Source organism: Eubalaena glacialis, chromosome 10, assembly GCF_028564815.1.
Source record: "Eubalaena glacialis isolate mEubGla1 chromosome 10, mEubGla1.1.hap2.+ XY, whole genome shotgun sequence".
NCBI classification, from domain to species: Eukaryota; Metazoa; Chordata; class Mammalia; order Artiodactyla; family Balaenidae; genus Eubalaena; species Eubalaena glacialis.
Window position 1 is genome coordinate 107,249,707 of NC_083725.1, and position 21,583 is coordinate 107,271,289.

Sequence of the window (21,583 nt, forward strand, 5' to 3'; positions counted from 1 at the left end):
ACCATGTGGCAGGTTTACAATTCCCAGTTAACAACTCACTTAGCTCCTCCAACTCTAGGAAACTGGGCAATTCTGACAATTTTTTTAAACTGAGGGGCTTTGCATTATTGCCAATTTCGTGCATAAACATTTATCAGCATTTTACGTTGCATCTTTCCAAAGCCACATAGTTGATATTCTCATAAACGGTGACCTCATCTCCCTTCGCTATGTCCTTAACCCCAGAAGGGTGGAAATGTACAACCACACCCAACAATCGCAGATACAGACTTCAGAAATTCCAGCCACCCAACTCATACTCATGCCAGGGCTTTTTTGGATGCAGCATCAGCAGAGGCCCCCTGCACAGCTGGGTGGGTCTCACCCCTCCTCCAAGTCAACTTCTCTTACTAGCCAGGGAAGGACCTCCCCTGGGAGCAATCCTCCTGTTTCCTCCTGCCCCCTCTCCCCATCAGCCTTGGGTTCAAGTGGTCAGCTACCCCCTCCCCCAAAAGTAGTCTGAAGGGGTTTTAGATCCACGTTGGAGGGAGTGGGGGGGAAAGAAAACTGGCTCTCCGTTTCAAGCATTTATAAGACCATCAGCCTTTTCACATCGCCAAGACCCATCTCTCAGTACCACTCTTGTGAATTGTCTCTTTGGCCTTCCCCTGCCTGGAATTGCTTCTGAAAGGCTCCCTCAGCTGGGCCAGAGCCTGGCCCCATGAGAGGGAGGGCCAGACCTTAGGAAGGAGGAGAGGAGGGGCAGCAGGGCAGGCTCTGACCCTGTCTGCTGGAACTCCTGTCCAGAGTCACCTCCTCCTGACCTTAAGCAAGCCCCTGTCCAAGACACTTCCCCTCTCTGGGCCTGTTTCTTCCTCTGTAGAGTGGGAATAATAATACCACCTACTTCCCAGGACCACTGTGAGAATGAAACGCAGTCCCCCAGGCGACAGCACCTAGCACAGAGTAAAGGACAGGCAAATATTCACTGGGAGTTTGGGATGTCTGAGGGTCAGCATTAGAATCTGGGAAATCCCACCCCTGGGAGAATTTATGGCCCAATATTACTAGTGACCGAGCCAGGAAGACTCTTCCCACTAATTCACTAATTCACAAATTCTCCGGTGGGGACGCGGAAGGGATTGCTCAGCTGAGGAGGGCAGGGCTTCCCAGCCCTGGCTTTGATCAAGTGTCTGTCAACTCACCTTCTGCCTCTGGGCCACCTCTAAGACTTGAGGGGCAGGGACAGGCACCTGGGGCCCTCCAGGTGGTCCATTCAGGCCAGCCCCTCCCACTGGGCCCGCCCCTCCCTGCACTGCCAGCGAATCTGCAAATCTGCCTGGTGAGTATGTCTTGTGGATTCAAAACCACACTCCCCTTATCCCTCAGAAGACAGTGGAGTCATACAGTCGCCAGACCCGAAGGCAATGGCCACACATCGAGGGCTTGATTTTCTGGACCCCTGCCCCGCCCCTCCCCCTTGGTCCCTCCCCCCTTGGTTCCTCCTCTCTCTCCTCTTCTGCTGCTGTGGGTGCCTGTACCCGGGGGCACTGAGGCTACTGTTGCTGGGCTCCCAGGCACACAGAGGAGGGACCCCACAGGACAAGAGGAGAAGGAAGGGGCAGAGTTTTCAGGAGAGAATGGGATGGCCTAGCCCCAGCACGGCTAGCCATAGGCTAAAAGCTGGAGGGCATGTCCCGCCCATTCTCGCCCCTCTCCTGCTATTTTAATCATCTCTTCACATTCTTGTCTCCCACCAGACAAGGAGGCTCCTGAGGGCCAGGGGCACCCAGCCTTTCCTCGCTATCTCCAGCACCTGGATGCTGATTGGACAGGGAAAGAATGGGTGTTCCGGGGCAGGCGCCAGGACGGTAACATGGTCCCCGCCTGTGGCTTATTCAGTGCGTTCCAAGTGTCCACACAGGGCCAACTGTGCCACCAAGAAATGAACTGCCCTGGACTCTTCCTCAGCTCTCTCTTCCCTCCTTTCTCAGCTCCTCAGCCTTCTAATCTCTTACTTTTCCCCTCCCTCCCCCGACCCAAGACCTCTTCCCCTTGTGTCCAGCCTCCCTCCTGGAGAGCCAGTCGGTTCCAGCTCTGACTCAAATTGGATGGGGGAGAGGAACGGGGAAGTGGGGACTTTGGATCAGGAGGGTAAAGGAAAGGCCCCAGGGTGGCCTGGCTTCAGGGCAAAATGTCTAAAAATCATTCAGAATTTTTTCCTAGGGGAAATTCACCTACTTGCATAATTTTCATATTCAATTCTGCTACAGTGTCCGTGTCCTTCCCATGTCGTGTTACATCTCTAAGGACTCTCTTCTGTTACTTGAGTCCTGAGAAGCACCAGGTTCCAATAACTGCATGGGGAGAGTAGAGGTAGCAGGGGAGGAGAAATTCATGCTGCCCCGGTAACAGTTAAGAACCGCTAGGTGTGGTTTCATTGAACCCAGATAGATCCTGGTGTCAGCCCTGAAATTCCTCCTCCTCCAGGAAGCCCTTCTGGGATGGGAGAGAGAGTCCCATGATAAAGGAAGAATATTAGATGTTTCTCAGATACATCTCTTGTTCTCCTGCCTCTGCATCTTGCCACTTGGAGAGCCCTTCCTCCAGATGTGTCCAAATGCTCCCCATCTGTCACTGCCAGACTTAAATGTCACTACTTCCCAGGGGAAAGCGACTGTTCCCCTATTAGGGTCACCCCAAGCATTTTCTATCCTGGGCTACTATGATCACAGGTGCCAGGGAGAATTGCTCAGGCTGGGGACCAGTGGCAGGTCCCAGTCTGGCTTTGCCCAAGTGTTTTTCAAGCCACTTTCAGCCTCTGAGCCTCCTCTTCCACCGGAGGGGTAGACGTGAGCTTAGAGGCCATTTAGACTCTATATCCACCCTGGTGTCATCTCCCCACTAGCCTGTGAGCAAGATCCTTGACCTATATTCGTGGGGCACTGAGGAATCAGTATATTTGTTGAGTGGCTAAATGGATGAATTCAGAACTTGGGGACGTAAGATCTAAAGCTCTCTTAGCATTAAGCCTCTGAGCATCCTCAGCCTTGCAACTATACCTCCTTTTCCTTACACCAGCCCAGCAACAAAATCACCTCCTAAGCCACCAGCCAGGCTGTCACACCTTCGGTATGACCCCAGGAGAAATGATCAAAAAGGTTAACAATATGTCCACTCACCATTTTTTTCTTCCAATATACTTATACACCATGGAGGTAATGATAATAATAACTGCAAATATTTATTAAATGCCTATTATACACCTGACACTGGGCTCTACACTTTCACATGAATTTTCTCATTTAATCCTCATGATAATCCATGAGGTAGGTTCTACTATTAGCCCCCACTTTTCAGGCCACGAAATAAGACCGAAAGAGGTTAAACTTGCCCAAGGTCACATAACAAGCTAGTGACAGAATTTGGGAACTTTGTAAGTAAATCATTTTTTATGCATTTGTGTCACAATAGATTTGCATTTTTATAGTCCTCTCTCAGACTTTAGATTTTTGTTTTTTAAGTTAACGTCCTGATCTATTTTCAGTCCATTATCCCTACTCTGTTGTTTGGCAATGTTTCTGTGAACTGTCAATTTTGTCTTCCTCTCTAAGGGAGTAGAAATATTCTGTGGAGTTTGTGAAAACATAGCTAAATGGGTAAGTGGACATGGATGACTGAAAATGAATTTTTAAAATGAAACAACCTAGAAAGCAGACAAAATTGCTTTCAAAATGCGTATGAAAATTGCAAAATCACCCCAGGGTGTATCAACCTTATCAAGACATGAACTAATGGCTGTAAACATTCATTTCCAGCCAAATTCCTTTCAATTGATTCACTTGGAACCTGGAAGAAAAACTTTAAAATGTGTTATAACTTTGTCAGACAAATGCATAATTGCTGAAAAATTATTTAGAAATTAAAAGCCCAAAAGACTGGAGGTGAGGATGGAGAGTAAAGAGATAACAATAAAAGCTAAAATATACTTTTTAACGTTTCAAGGACACTCCCATGGTACATAAAAATTAATAGTACTTGGAAAAACAGGGGCCAGAAATACCATTCCAACCAACTTTTTTTGTCAGCATTATTGAAGTATAATTGCATACAATAAAATGCACAGATTTTTAAGTGTAGAGTTTAAGTTCTGACAAGTATGTATACCTGTATAACAACCATAAAATCAAGATATTGATTGATATTGACATTGATAAGAGACTGAACATTTCCATCACCCCAGAAAGTTCTTTTGTGCCCCTTTGTAATCAAGCCATCCACCCCCAGTCAACCAACGATCTGCTCTCTATAATCAGTTTATGTTTGTCTGTTCTAGAATTTCATATAAATGAACTTGTACAGTACATACCCTTTTGTGTCTATCTTCTTTCACTCAGTAAAATGTTTTTAAGAGTCATCCATTTTTTTGCTTAACCCAAGCAGTTATTTCATTTTCAGTAGTATTCCATTGTATGAAAATACCATATTGCATTTATCCATTCATCTCTTAACAAACATTTGGTTTGTCTCCAATTTTTTGCTATTGTAAATAAATTTGGATTGTCTCCAGATTTTTGCATAGGTCTTAGTCTGAATATAATTTTTCATTTCTTTCGGTAAATACTTAACAGTGAGACCTCTGGGTCATGTGGGATATGTATATTTAACTATTATAAGAAATTACCAGGGGCTTCCCTGGTGGCGCAGTGGTTGAGAATCTGCCTGCCAATGCAGGGGACATGGGTTCGAGCCCTGGTCTGGGAAGATCCCACATGCCGCGGAGCAACTAGGCCCGTGAGCCACAACTACTGAGCCTGCGCGTCTGGCGCCTGTGCTCCGCAACAAGAGAGACCGCGATAGTGAGAGGCCCGTGCACCGCGATGAAGAGTGGCCCCCGCTTGCCACAACTAGAGAAAGCCCTCGCACAGAAACGAAGACCCAACACAGCCAAAAATAAAATATAAAAATAAATAAATAAATTTAAAGAAATTGCCAAACTATTTTCCAAAGTGACTATACCATTTTACTTGTCCCCGGAAGTGTATGAAAATTCCAGTTGTTCCCCATTCTGGCAAACATTTTGTAGTGTCACCTTTAAAATTCTTTTTATTTAGGAGGTAAGCAGTTTTATCTCATTGTTCAACCAAATTGCTTTTTGTCTAACAATCTGCTTGCTTCTTGTCTACTTTCTAGTTGTTTCAGATATATATTTACATGCATGTACACATGCACATGCATGTGGACACACACACACGCCACTCCTGCCACCTCCTGTGTGGCAGAGGAAGAATGCCCTGGATGAAAAAACAGAGGTGGAGTTTGCACTGACTGACCCTGGGCAGGTCACTTCAAACTTGTTTTCTCAACAATCAAATTGACAGGAATCCCTGCTCACCAAAATGAAAACACCAAAAGCAAAATCCATGAAAGAAAAATTGATAATTTGGACTTCATTAAAATTAAAAACTTCTACTCTGCCATAGAAATTAAGAGGATTAAAAAGGTAAGCCACAGACTGGGAGGAAATATTGGCAAAACACATATCTGATAAAGGACTTGTATCCAAAATATACAAAGAACTCATAAAATTGAACAATAAGAAAACAAACAAAACAACTTAAAAATGGGCAAAATATCTGAATAGAAACTCCACCAAAGAAGATATGCAGATGGCAAATAATCATATGACTCAGCACCATATGTCATTAGGGAATTGCAAATTAAAATAACAATGAAATACCACAACCACAACAAGGAGCAACAACAAACTCCAGGGAGAGGGAGAATGTGAGTTCCAGAGATGCCACATTATACTATTCAAAATGTCCAGTATTCAACCAAAAAAAAACATGAGGCATGCAAAGAAACAAGAAACTAAGGCTCATTCACAGGAAAGAAGAAATTAATAGAAACTGTTACTGAGAAAATCCAGCCATTGGACTTACTAGAAAAAGCCTTTAAATCAGTTGCCTTAAACATGCTCAGACAGATAAAGGAAACCATAGGCAAAGAACAAAAGGAAACCAGAATAATGTAGATAATAGATAATACCAACAAAAAGACAGAAATACACAATAGATAATACCACTAAAATAGATAATACACAAAATAGATAATACCAATAAAAAGACAATAGATAATACGAATAAAAAGACAGAAATTACAAAAAGGATAATACCAATAAAAAGACAGAAATTACAAAAAGGAACCAAATAGAAATTTGGGAGCTGTCACATACAATAACTGAAATGAAAAACTTGCTAGAGAGATTCAAAAGTAAATCTAAGAAGGCAGAAGAAATAATCAATGAGCTTGAAGACAGGTCAATTAAAATCATCCAGTCTGAGGAGAAGAAAGAGAAAGCAATGAAAAAAATGAACATAGTCTGTATAACCCCATCGAGCACACCAACATAGGCACAGTGAGACTCCCAAAAGAAAAAGAGAGAGAAAAATGAGCAGAAATAATATTTGAAGAAATAATGGATGATGGACGCAACCTAAATGTCCATCGACAGATGAATGGACAAAGAAGATGTGGCACATATATACAATGGAAAATTACTCAGACATAAAAAGGAACAAAATTGAGTTATTTGTAGTGAGGTGGATGGACCTAGAGTCTGTCATACAGAGTGAAGTAAGTCAGAAAGAGAAAAACAAATACAATATGCTAATGCATATATATGGAATCTAAAAAAACAGTACTGATGAACCTAGTGGCGGGGCAGGAATAAAGACGCAGACATAGAGAATGGACTTGAAGACACAGAGGGGAAGGGGAAGCTGGGACGAAGTGGGAGAGTAGCATTGACATATATACACTACCAAATGTAAAATGGATGGCTAGTGGGAAGCTGCTGCATAGCACAGGGAGATCAGCTCGGTGCTTTATGAAGACCTAGAGGGGTGGGATAGGGAGGGTGGGAGGGAGGCTCAAGAGGGAGGGGATATGGGGAAATATGTATACATATAGCTGATTCACTTTGTTGTACAGCAGAAAGTATCACAACATTGTAAAGCAATTATACTCCAATAGAGATGTATAAAAAAAATGAAATAATGGATGAAAACTTTCCAAATTTGATGAAAGATATGAATCTACAAATCCTAGAATTTCAGGGAACTTCAAGCAAGAAAATCAAAGACATCCACATCAAGACACACTACAGTCAAGTTGTCAAAAAGCAAAGACAAAGATAGACGCTTGAAAGCAGCAACACATTACATACAAAGGATCCCCAATAAAATTAACAACTGATTTATCTTTATAAACTGTGGTGGCCAGAAGGCAGTGGGATAACATCTGAAGTGCTGAAAGAAAAACTTGTCAACCAAGAATTTTATGTCCAACAAAACTGTCCCTCAAAAATGAAGAAAAAATTACATTCCCAGATAAAAACTGAGGGAGTTTGTCAGTAGTAGCCCTACCCTACAACAAGTGCTAAAGAGAGTTATTTAGGCTGAAATGAAAGGATGCCAGACTCAAAGCCATACAAACAAATTTTAAAACAACAGTAAAGGTAGCTACATAAGTAAACATAAAAGCCAGTATTATTGCATTTTTCATTTGTAATCTCTCTTTTCCTATAAGTTTCAAAAGACAAATGTATAAAACAATAAGTATAAATTTATGTTCATGGGCACTTAATGTATAAAGATGTAATTAGTGACAATAACAACATAAAGGGAAGGGGATGGATCTATAGAGGTTCAGAGTTCTTGTATACGGTTGAAACTAAATTCATATTTAGTTTAGGTGCTTAGATTTACTGTAGATTTAATAAAACTTTAATTGTAATCCCCAGGGCAAACACTAAGGAAAAAATAAAAATATGTACAGAAAAAGACATAAAGAAGGGAACCAAAATAACACACTAGAAAAAAAATCAGCTAATCACAAAAGAAGGCAATAGAGGAACTGAGGAACAAAAAAGATGTGTGACCTATAGAAAACAGATAGCAAAATGACAGAAGTCTTTTCTTACAGTAATTACTTTAAATGTAAATAGATTAAGCTCTCCAATTAAAAAGCAGATTGGAAAAATGGATTTAAAAAAAGAACATCATGCACTATATGCTGACTACAAGAGACTCACTTTAGATCCAAAGACACAAGCAGATTGAAAGTAAAAGGATAGAAAAAGATATTCCATACAAATATAACTAAAATACAACTGGGACAGTTATATTAATATCATACAAAATAGACTTTAAGACAAAAATTTACAAGAGACAAAGAAGGACGTATATTGATAAAAGAGTCAATCCATCATGAAGGCATAATTATAAACATATACATGTCTAACAACAAAGCCCCAAAATACATGTGGCAAAACTAACAGAATTAAAGGGAGAAATAATTGTATTAGTCTGCCCACACTGTTATTACAAAATACCCCAGACTGGATGGCTTCAACCACAGAAATTTATTTCTCACAGTTCTAGAGGCTGGGAAGTACAAGATCAAGGTGCCAGCAAAGTAGGTTTCCAAAGCCTCTTCTCTTGGCTTGTTGGCAGCTGCCATCTTGCTGTGTGCTCACATGATCTCTTCTTTGTGCATGCAAAGAGAAAGAGAGGTTTCTAGTGTCTCTTCGTATAAGGACACTAACCCTATCATATCAGGGCCCTATCCCTATTACCTCGTTTAACCTTAATTACTTCCTTAGAGGCCCTGTCTCCAAATACAGCCACACTGGGGGGTTAGAGTTTCAAAGTATGAATTTGCGGGCTGGGGGGAACACAAACATCAGTCCATAACATCAGTTCTACAATAATAGTTGGAGACTTCAACATCCCACTATCAATAATGAATATAGCAACAATGGATAGACAGATAATTAATAAGGAAATACAGGACTTAACACTATATACCAACTAGATATAACCAGCCTATATAGAACACCCCACTCAACAACTGCAGAAACTGAAACATACGTCCACACAAAAAACATAAACGTTCACAGCAGCATTGTTTATAATACCCAAAAAGTGGAAACACAAAGTCCATTAACTGATGAACAGATAAATAAAATGTGATATACTCATACACTGGAATATTATTCAGCCTGTGATGGTTCATTTTATGTCAACTTGACTGGCCACAAGGTGCCCAGATTAAACATTATTTCTAGGTGTGTCTGTGAAGGTATTTCCAGATGAGATTAGCATTTGAATTGCCAGACTCAGTAAAAGAGATTGCCCTCCCCAATGTGCGTGAGGATCATCCAATCCATTGAGGGCCTGAGTAGAACAAGAGGTAAAGAAAGAAGGAATTTGTCCCCCTTCTTTTTATTTTCTGCCTCACTGCTTGAGCTGAGACATGTCATCTTCTCCTGCCCTCAGACTGGGATTTACACCATCAGCTCCTCTGATTCTCAGGCCTTCTGACTCGGACTGAATTACACCACCGGCTTTCCTGGGTCTACAGCTTGCAGATGGCAAATCATGGGACTTCTCAGCCTCCATAATCACATGAGTTAATTCCTTGTAATAAATCTCCTTTTATATATATTTTTTTTCTTTTCTCCTCTGACTAATACACAGCCATAAAAAGGAATCACATACTGATGCATGCTAAAATATGAATGAACTTTGAAAACGTTATGTTCAGTAAAAGAAGCCAATCACAAAAGACAACATATTGTATGAATTCATTTATATGAAATGTCCAGTATAGGCAAATCTGTACTGACAGAAAGTAGATTACTATTTGCCTAGGACTAAGGGGCTTGGGGAAAATGAGAAGTGACTGTTAAAGGATATGAAGTTTCTAACTGGGGTGATGAAAATGTTCTAAAATGATTGTGGTGATGCCTGCACACTTCTGTGAATATATTAAAAGCCCTTGAATTGTATACTTTAAGTGGGTAAATGGTATGATGTGTGATTTATAACTCAATAAAGCTGTTTTAAAAAGTTATTAGAGCTTGTGAGTCAAGCAAGGTTGCAGATAAGATCAATATACAAAAATCAATTGTATTCTATATACAGAAATAAAGTAGAAATTGAGATTTTTTTTAAGAACCATTTACAATAGTAACAGAAAACCTGAAGTAATCAGGAATAAATTTAACAAAATACGTGCAAGGCTTGTATGCTAAAAACCACAAAACATTGATGAGACAAAGACTCAGATAAAGAGATGTGTGATGTTCATGGATCAAAAGACTTAAAAGTAAGACATCATTTCCCCCCAAATTGATCTATATATTTCATACAATCTCAACAGAGCCCCAGCAAGGTTTTTTTTGTAGAAATTGGCAAGCCAGTTCTAAAATTTATATGGAACAGCAAAGAACCTAGGCTAGTCAAAGTATTGTCTAAAAAGAAGACAAAGTTGGTGGGCTCACAGTACCTGACTTCAGAACTTAATGTAAAGCTAAAAAATAAGGTTATATTATTTATTTATTTATTATAATTATTTATATTATTATTTGTATTTATGGTGAAAGGATGGAGATATACATATGTCAATGAAATAGAATAGAGTTCAGAAATAAGTCCCACATATATGCAGTCAACTGATTTTCAACAAAGGTGCTGAGGTAATTCAAAGTAGAAAGAACATATTTTCAACAGACGATGCTGGAACATTTTAACATACCTATGTAAAAAAATAAGAAGAAACTTGACTCACACCTCTTACCACATACAAAATTAACTCAAAATGGATCATGGATTTCAATGGAAAACCTTAAACCATAAAACTCTTAGGAAAAAACATAGGAGAAAATGTGTCATCTTGAGTTGGCAAAGATTTTTTAAATCGGATACAAAAGCACAAATCATAGAAGAAAAAATTAATAAATTGGACTATCAAATTTTAAAACATCTGCACTTCCACAGATACTGTTAAGAGAATGTAAAGACAAGCTAAAGACTGGGAAAAAATATTTTTATGCATATATCTGATAAAGGATTTTATCTAGATGTACAAAGAACTCTCACAACTCAATAATGAAAAGCCAACAAACCAATACAGAAATGGGCAAAACATGAGGACAGACACCAAAAAAGAAATATGAATAGCACATAGGTACTTAAAAAGACAACATCATTAGCCACTAGAGGAATGCAAATTAAAACCACAATAAGTGATCACTACACATTTATTAGAATGGATAACAATTTTAAGCTGGCAATACCAAGTACTGAGAAGAATGCAAAACAACTGGAACTCTCATACATTTCTGGTGGGTACAACCATTTTAGAAAACAGATTGTCAGTCTCTTAAAAAGTTAAATGTACTTGCCATAAGACCAAACTGTCCCACTCCTAGGTATCTCCCCAAGAGAAATGAAGACAGACCTCCAACAAAGACCTGTACCCAAAAGTTTATAGCAGCTTTATTCATACCCCGCCCCCCAAAACTGGAAATAACCATCAACTGGTGACTAGATAAACAAATTAAGGTACATGCAACAGGGGGGAATCTTAAAAGCATATGCTAAGTGAAAGATGTCAGACACAAAAGGCTATATACTATGATTCCATTCATATGACATTCTGGAAAAAACAAAACCATAGGGACAGAAATCAGTTCACGAGTGACCAGAAGGAACTTTTGGGGGTGATAGAACTATTCTCTATCTTGATTATTGTGGTGGCTACCCAAGTGTACACATTTGTCAAAATTCACTGAACTGTACACTTAAAATATAAATTTTTCTGTATGTAATGTATACCTCAATAAACCTAACTTTAAAGAAACTGAACATTATGTGCAGGAATTCTATTGATACTTTCTCTGTACTTAGCTCTCCCAATTATATGCCACACATTTATCACACTAAGTAGTGTGTTCTGCAAACACACCAGCATTGACACATCCTGGTCTACACTTCCTGCTGCCCTGCCCTTTCCTTTCTCCCACCCTGTTCTTGGAACCCCAGCACTTCGGGAGAAGTGGGGTTATGATGGCTAGATTAATTCCCTGGAGCTGGCCGGTTCCTGCCCTGACCCCTACTCTTGGACAGAAGGAAATGCCCACAGTAGCATCTAGGGTTCTCTGATTGTAAGCAATAGATACAGGCTCCAGCCACCCTATGCAAAAAGGTGGTCATTGGAAGAGTTCAGCATTGCTTGCAGAACCAAGGAAAAAGCTGAAGAAAAAAGCTGGGAAGGACAGCGAGCAGGGCAGCTCTGAGGGTCTCAGTGGCAGGAAGCAGTAAATGGGTTTTCTGGGCATTGCTGCCACCATGAATCAGCTGTAACCAATTTTAGGTTTTATTGTTATTTCTGTCCATTTCAGAGATGGGATAAGTAAGCAATGGGCTCATTAGTCTGGCCTGGGTCATACCCACCCCTTTTGAAACAGAGCAGGACCCTATGGTCCTTGCCCCCCATGTCCTCAGCCTGACTTTTGTCTGTGGAAAAACTTTAGCCAAAGAATAAGTTTAATCAGAGAAGTGAGAAAATGTAGAAACAAAGGAAAACAGTCAAATGAGACGAAGTAATAATTGTTTAGTCATTAAGCAAAATCAAGGACCTTAATTTCTCTTCAAGGGCTATAGATAATATTCTGAGCCACATCCTGTGAGCTGTCTTATAGATACTGAGGCCCCCACCAGGTGGAAGAAGTTAACTACATGATGACCAGACTGTAGCCATGACATAAGCTGCCACAATTCAAAGAACTGGCCTCAAAGAAATGAGAACAAACCGACCCTGGAACTATAGACTAACTGTACTTAAAACAATCAAGACGACACTGATCAGACCACTGCATGACCCATTTCTAGATGACTGTCAGAGCTGACTGTACTGTTTCTGCATATAGCCCCCTCCCTCCGTCTATAAAAGCTCTTGCCCTCTGTCATGGCGGGGGGGAGTCGGCCTTTGGACTGGAGTCTGCCCTCCCCCCCAGGTTGCCGGCCTCGGAAATAAAGCGAACTTTTCATTCCACCAACCTTGCCTCTTTACTAGCTTTAGAGCATCAAGCAGCCAGACCACCACTTTCGGTAACACTTTGGCTGGAGGAAAGCAAGCAGTGGATTGATGGCCCCCAAGGACTGCAAGAGCCAAGGAGGGGGCTCTCCCAAAAGGAGAAGAAGACGTTCTTACCCAAAAAGGAATAGATGCCTCCTGCGTGTACTCTCTTCACACCTCGTCAACAAAGGGAAGCAGCAGGAGTGCACATCAGGGAGACCTAATCTAATTGGAGGGTCTCCGTAAGGAAGCGCTGAGTCCTGAGAACAAGAAGTTAGCCAGGTTTAGGGGCGAACGTGGGAGAGCACTGAACAAGGTGGAACCACAGGAGCAAAGGAGGAGGGAAGAGGTCCATGCGACCTTCCAGATACCCTCTCCCCCATCCAAAACAGGCCCCTCACAGCGGACCTCGGTAGTTTGCCAGTTCAGCATCCATCCCCCATCTTCAGGCAATACCTCCTAAATTTTATTTCCAGAGCCAGAGCTTACCTACTCTCAGACCACCTTGTCTGGGTCCAAGGGTGGTGCTTGCTATGCAGGACTTAAGCCGGGAGGCGGGATTTACCCACCTGGCTACAATGATTGGTCAAGGGTGGTCATGTGACCTGGGCTGGACCAATTAGAATAAACCTCAAGGCTTTTTTTTTTTAGGAGTTTTTGTTTAAATGCCTCTACTTTTTTTTTTTTTTTTTTTTTTTTTTTTATTTATGGCTGTGTTGGGTCTTCGTTTCTGTGCGAGGGCTTTCTCTAGTTGCGGCAAGTGGGGGCCACTCTTCATCGCGGTGCGCGGGCCTCTCATTATCGCGGCCTCTCTTGTTGCGGAGCACAGGCTCCAGACGCGCAGGCTCAGTAATTGTGGCTCACGGGCCTAGTTGCTCCGCGGTATGTGGGATCTTCCCAGACCAGGGCTCGAATCCGTGTCCCCTGCATTGGCAGGCAGATTCTCAACCACTGCGCCACCAGGGAAGCCCAAACCTCAGGGCTTTTGAGAAACTGATTTTTTTCCCCACCGGACAGAAACTTGAGCGATGTTTTAGGGCAGTGACATGACTCTCTATGATACTATAATGGTAGATATGTCATTGTATATTTGTCCAAACTCACAGAATGTAGAGCATCAAGAGTGAACCCTAATGTAAACTACAGACTTTGGGTGATAATGATGCATCAGTGTAGGTTCATGGATTCTAACAAAGGTACCACTCTGGTGGGGGATGTTGATAATGGGGGAGCTGTGCATGTGTGGGGCAGGGGGTTTATAGGAAATCTCTGTACTTTCTGCTCAATTCAGTTTTGCTGGGAACCTAAAACTGCTCTTAAAAATAGTCTATTTTTAAAAAAAAAACCTAAATGGTATAAAGTCTGGAATGCTTGAAGACTTTTGCCATCACATGGAACCTGAGAACAAAGCCAACACTTGGAGAAGAGCCCAGACAGGATCTGTTTAATGACGTTGTTTGAGCTGCTGGGTCAAGCTGCACCTCAAGCCAGCCACTCCCCCTGGACTTTTCAGTGACATCAGCCAATACGTTCCATTTTGCTTCAACAAGCTCTCCCCTGCCCCTCCATGTACCATCTGGGACAAGGATCAGAGTCTTTTATCTTAAAGACCAACAAGCCTGACTCTCCTCCCATTTTACTGATGGGAAAACTGAGGTCCAGAGAGGTGGAGAGAATTATCCAAAGTCTAAAGATTGTAGTCACCAGGCCAAAAACTAGAAGTCTAGGGAGCTTTCCACTATGCCTTGATGTCTCTCCAGGAGGATCAGTACCATCCGCTGAGGGGGTTAAGCATTCAATTAGCTGCTGGCACCCTCTCTCCCATCACCCCCAGCCAAGACTGAGAAAAAGCTGTTGCTATCATGAGATTTATCAGTCAAGCCAGAGTTTTTGGTTTTGTTTTTCACAAACCTACCATATTAATTTCCTAGAACTGTCATAACAAATTATCACAAACTCAGTGGCTCAAAACAATGCAGATTTATTCTCTCACAGTTCAGGAAGCCAGAAGTCCAACATCAGGGTGTCAAAGGTTGGTTCCTTCTGGAAGCTCTGAAGGAGAATCTGTTCCATGCTTCTCTCCTAGCTTCTGGTGCTTTCCAGCAACTCTTGGTGTTTCTTGACTGGTAGCTGCAACACTCCAACCGCTCCAACCTCTACCTCCGTCTTCACATGGCTTCTTCCCTGTGTGTCACCTCTGTCTCCAAATCTCCCTCCTTATAAGGACACCAGTCATAGGATTTAGAGTCCAACTTAATCCAGTATGAACTCATTTTAACTTAACGAAATACATCTGCAAAAACCCTACTTCCAAATAAGTTCACATTCTGAGGTTCTGGGGATGAGTTTGAGGGTTGAACGCTATTCAACCCAGTACACTTACTACATGCCAAGCATCATGCTACATGCCTTGAGGGATAACTGGGATGAAATGGTGTGTCTAATAATAACACACACACCAGACTCATGTTCATTTATTTTTTATTCTCTCTACCTATTTTTTTTATTAATTTTTATTGGAGTATAGTTGCTTTTCGTGTTCATTTATTTTTTTTAATTTTTTTATGCAATTTTTAAAGGTTACACTCCATTTACAGTTATTACAAAATATTGGCTATACTTCCCATGTACAATACATCCTTGTAGCCTATCTTTTTTTATATTTATAAATTTATTTATTTTATTTTATTTTTGGCTGTGTTGGGTTTTCCTAGCTGCACACGGGCTTTTCTCTGGTTGCGGAGAGTGGGGGTTACTCTTCATTGCAGTACACAGGCTTCTCATTGCGGTGACTTCTCTTGTTGTGGAGCACGGGCTCTAGGTGCGGGCTTCAGTAGTTGTGGCACATGAGCTCAGTAGTTGTGGCATGCGGGCTTAGCTGCTACATGGCATGTGGGATCTTCCCGGACCAGGGCTTGGACCCGTGTCCCCTGCATTGGCAGGCAGATTCTTAACCACTGCACCACCAGGGAAGCACTTGTAGCCTATCTTACACGCAATAGTTTGTACCTCTCACTCTACCACCTCTATATTACCCTCCCCTCACTAGTTCGTTCTCTATATCTGTGAGTCTGCTTTTTTTGGTTATATTCACTAGTTTGTTGTATTTTTAGAGTCCATATATAAGTGATATCATACAGTATTTGTCTTTCTCTGTCTGACTTATTTCACTTAACATAATGCCCTCCGAGTCCATCCATGTTGCTGCAAATGGCAAAATTTCATTCTTTTTTATGGCTGACTAGTATTCCGTTATATATATATACATCCTCTTCTTTATCCATTCATCTGTTGATGGACACTTAGGTTGCTTCCATGTCTTGACTATTGTAAATAGAACTATTACGAACATTGTGGGTGCATGGATCTTTTCAAATTAGTGTTTTTGTTTTTTTCAGATGTATACTCAGGAATGGAATTCCTGGCTCATACGGTAGTTCTGTTTTTAGTTTTTTTGAGAAATCTTTGTACTGTTTTCCACAGTGGCTGCACCAATTTCCATTCCCACCAAAGTGTACAGTGGTTCCCTTTTCTCCACATCCTCACTAATGTTTGTTATTTGTGTTCTTTTTGGTGATAGTCATTCGGACAGGTGTGAGGTGACATATCATCATGGTTTTGATTTGCATTTCCCCGATAATTAGCAATGTTGATCATCTTAGACCCACATTCATTTAACACACACTCCCTGAGCACCTACTGTGTGTGAGGCTCTGTGTTAGGTGCTCAAGAGCTAAACATGCCAATGGCATAGCCCCTGTGCTCACGGAGCTCCAGTGCAGGGAAGGAGCTCGGCGTGTGCAAGGCTGTCAGCAGCTAGGAGAGCGGAGTTCAAGCCCTGTCTCACCTTTTCATAAACTGCCCCTCTCTGGACCTGTTTCCTTTTCTTTAATGTGAGGGGTTTAGCATAGACCATCTCTAACATACTGTTAAGCCCTGGTGTTCTGAAAACTTTTTTCAAATGCGTTTGAAAATGCTTTGTAAACTGCGAAGTGCTGTACACACAAAGAGAGGCAGAATAAAGTTAATAGTTAAGTGAGTAAGTCAGTCGACCTAGGTTCAAATCCCAGCTCAGCCACTTACAAACCCCTATGACCTTAGGCGACTTACTTTATCTCTCTGGACCTCGGTTTCCTCGTCCATAAAATGGGATAATAAGATAGCATCTCAAAGAGTTATTATGAGTTTAGAGGAATTAGACCATGCGGTATTGAGGCCAAGGCATGGCACAGAGCAGTGCCTGATAATGATTAGCTACCATGTAACTGTTAGCTACACCCTCTCTGCCACCAGGAGTTTACAGTTCATGTGGGAGACGAAACTAATAGGTGAAAAAGTTAAAGAAAAAGATCAGATAGTGGATCAACCAGAGGGCTCTCGAGTGACAGTGTGGAGAGTTCCCTGGGGATTGGGACAGTGCAGCCCGAGGCACATATCTGCCCTCCAACAAACAGCGGGACAGAGGGCAGCAATGCCAGGGTCACTCCATAGGACCAGTGTCCTAGGAGACCAATCAGGAAACCGGGCTCAGGAGGAGCTGAACTCATGGAACAGGACAAACTTCAGCTCAGCGGACAAACTGGTCTGGGTTCAAATCTGGCTCTCACCTCCTCACTGGGTGGCCTTGGGCTAGTGACCCAACATGTCTGGGGTCTCACTTTCCTCATCTGTAAATTAAAGATTAGAACAAGAGACTATCCCTCACAGCGTTGTTGTGAGGACTGCATGTTGTATATGGAAAACCCCGGCATGGAGCCACCTCCAATAAGTGTTAAGTGTTAGTAAAACACCCTGCACCAGGAGGGACTGGCTCTCTCACTCACTCCCCAAGGGTTCGCTGCTAAGCTGGGGAAACATCACTCCCGCTTGGACATTATCCAGGTGCATGTTACAGAAGCTTTGGGGAGTAATGCTTTTGGCTATCCTACATCTCAGAAAAACCAAAAAGGCCCGCACCATCCCAAGCTAGGTGCTTCCCGGAAGCCAGAACCGGGCATAGAGGTGATGTCCCTGTAGATGTTATTGTTAAAGAGAGCCAGCTCTTTGCTAATCCTCTGCAGCTTTCCTGCTCTTTCATGCAGAACCCCCTCCCCCATGTTGGGACTTCTTTGTGAACAGTCCCTGGCCACGAATCTTATGCTTTGGAATTTGCCCATGCTGACAGGGGCTCCGCCACTCCTGATCCCTGTCTGGCAAATGAGCCCTGCCTTTGGAATGCTCCACTCCGCCTCCAGCTCTGCAGCTTGCATTCAATCCCAGATAATTGTATCCCCTCCCTTGCTGCCTCAGACCCAGTACCACCCAATCCCGGGCCTTCCTGGAACCTTAGACGTGAGTTCCAGCAACAATTAATTACACAGTATAGTGGACCGTGCTGTAATGGTACACTGACAGGGTCTTATTCATCTCCTGCAATAAGGAGTAGGCAGCCCAGAGCTGGATGGCAGCCCAGAGCTGGATGGCAGCTCATCCAAGCTCTAAGGGACTCAGGCAGGCCCTCTCCCTGTTTCTGCTCTGCCATCCTTTGCTTTCATCCTATCTTTTGTCTCATGGTTACAAGATGGCTGCTGCCCTTCCAGACCTCAAGTCTGCATTATAGACAGAACATATAAGAACAAGAAGCAACAAAGTCTGTACCTATATCAAGAAAGCAAAGGCCTCCCCAGAAATTCTAAGCTTGTAACTCATTGGCCAAAAGTATGTTACATGGCCACATCTAGCTGTAAGGAGGTCTGGGGAATAAGTATTTTTAGGTGGACACATTGACATACAAACAATATATGGGTAGTGTTAGTAAGAACGAAGGTTAAGTTAATAGAGGGTGAACCAGGGGTCAGCAAACTACACCAGCAAACCAAATCCAGCCCATGGCCTATCTTTATAAAGTTTATTTATTTATTTATTTTTGGCTGCATTGTGTCTTCGTTGTGGCACGCGGTCTTTCTCCAGTTGCGGCGAGTGGGGGCTACTCCTCGTTGTGGTGCGCAGGCTTCTCATTGTGGTGTCTTCTCTTGTTGTGGAGCACGGGCTCTAGGCGCGGGCTTCAGTAGTTGTGGCACATGGGCTCAGTAGTTGTGGCGTGTGGGCTTAGTTGCTCTGTGGCATTTGGGATCTTCCTGGACCAGGGCTCGAACCCGTGTCCCCTGCACTGGCAGGCGGATTCTTAACCACTGCACCACCAAGGAAGTCCCTATAAAGTTTTATTGAAACACAGCAGTGCCCATTTGTTACAACACTACAACAGCAGAGTTGAGTAGTTGTGACAAAGACCATATGGCCCACAGAGTCTAAAATATTTATTCTCTGGTCCTTTACAGAAAATGTTTGCCAACTCCTGGGGTAGGCAATTCTTACTGTCTGCCACAAGTACCAGCAAAGGAAAGGCATAATTTTTTTTTCCTGGAAAGAATATATTATTTTCCAGAGAATATTCCAATCACCATGAGAAAAACAGAACATTTTTTTTCTCTCCTGACATTTATTTTACAGTTTAGTATTAATTTTTATTTTGAATCACATATAGGGTGAATGCGGAGACTTATAAGCTTTTCAGGGTATAGGGCCAATAAAGGTCTTAAATCAGCCTTGATTTTCAGGTACTCCTAGTTGTGGTGTGACTTTCATTCATTCCACAATGAGGTACTGAGCAGCTTTTGTGGCAGGAATTGTGCCAGGTCCTGGATAGGAACAGGATGAATGAATGGATGGATAGATAGATAGATAATGAACTGAGAGAGAGAAAAAGCAAGAGAGAGAGGGATCAGACTAACAACGTCATGCTTTCTTAATTTTGCCTAGAGAATACATATATGTTCGAGGAGAAGGGAATATAGACTATGATGGGTATTGCGGGTAAAGGCCTAACGGCTGTAACAAAGAGACCACTTCATAACTGCAGAGGTGTATAAAGCACGCAAGTTGATTCCCCTCTCATAGAACAGTCTCAAGGTAGGCAGGGCAGGTTGGCAGGTGGCTCTGCTCCACACAGTCAGAGACCCTGGCTCTTTCCATCATCTTGCTCCCACAGCCCCTAAAAATTGACCTCGTCTCCATGGTAATAGCTGTGTTATAGGCACATTTGGGTGGCAGGTTATAGGAAGAGGAGGAGAGAACACGGAAGAGCGCCCACCTAACGTTTAAGGCCTAGACCTGGAAAGTGCAACACATCACCTCCATTCCCCAGCCACGGAGTCAGGTGGTTCACCTACCCACAAGGGAGGCTAGGAAGTGTGCTCTCTGGCTGGGCAACCATCCAATTATCTTGGACAAATGGGAGAATGAATTTTGGTAGAAAACAGTGATGTCCACTACATGGAGTAGGCTCGGGAGTCCTTGCTGAACTCAGGGGTGAGATAGTCAATACCTGTGTGTTCCCAGGAGCTCTCAGGCCCTTCTGCTACCGATCCACTGTCCCGCACACCTGGGAGGTTAGTTCTGTTCACCCTGTCGGGTAGACATCGTCTTCTTCTGACGTCATCAGTGGCTCCCAGCCACGGCAAGAAAATAAGACCACACCCAAAAAGGGCCCAACTGCCACACTAATGACCTTATGTTCTGCCACATACCAAGTTCACACCGTGGGTAATTACTCTTGACAAGACCTAAAACATCACCCTTTATGAATGGTTTAAACAATTAACATTCCTTAAGAAAAATTCAAAAGCAGGTTGTGCAAAGTGCACAATTCCTGAGGCCTTAGACCCCTAAGAAACATCCCCACTTCCCCTTTCCCTCATAAAGAGCCAAAAGGATTGGGATCTATGAGATTTACTGTAGTGGCCTATTACAACCTTAATCCAAAGGACTGAAGCTAATGGTGGAATTTCAGGTAAAACATAAGGGGAGGGACTGGACACAGGGATACACCTTGGTCTCCTGGCGCATGGGGAGCCCAGACTGTGCCCCAAACATCCAGTGTGGACTGTCCCTGGGTCTCTCTTGGTGAAGTGCATCTGGCCTATATACAGTATATACCTCTGCCCTAGGGGATCTGGGTGACAGCACATTCATCAGATAAATTAATTCCTGTTAACGTGACAAGGAGAAGGGCCCTTCCAGGAAACCAGGGGCTCTCAGAGACAAGTTTGCCCTGTTTGCCATTAAAGTATTTGTCACAGTGAAATATCAGGCCTAAGAGAGAAGAGCACCTAGGGGCTGCTCTTAATAAACTGAAACCCACAACCTTTAAAGTTTGACCCTGGAATAAGACTCTCCAAGTAGGGGTCAGAGGACCAGCTCAGTCCCTTTAAGTCTTTCCTTCCCCCAAAGGGTAATTTGATTCAAAGGTGACAAGGTGATCAGATGGCATCCTCCACCTGGAGACCAGCCCATAACTAGGAAGCAGGAAGTCCCATTTCTAGAGGAAGGGGGCAGTGCAGGTATTACAGAGCAAGAGCCAGAGCGGTTGGAAGAGGACAGGCCTGGGGCAGAGCTCACCCTCCGGAGGCTGTACCTGCCCTGGGGCTGTTGGATGGTGCTTATTTCCCTGTAACCCTTCCAGTTCCCATAGCCCACCAAGGGCTGTGTTAAACTGGGGCGAGGGTTTATGAAGTTAGCAAGTGAGACTTTAAATGTACTCCGTAAGTTTTACCTTCTTATTATGGAAATTTTCAAATGTACACAGAAGTAAGGAGACTCCTATACCCTCCATGTTCCCATGACTAACTTTAACAAT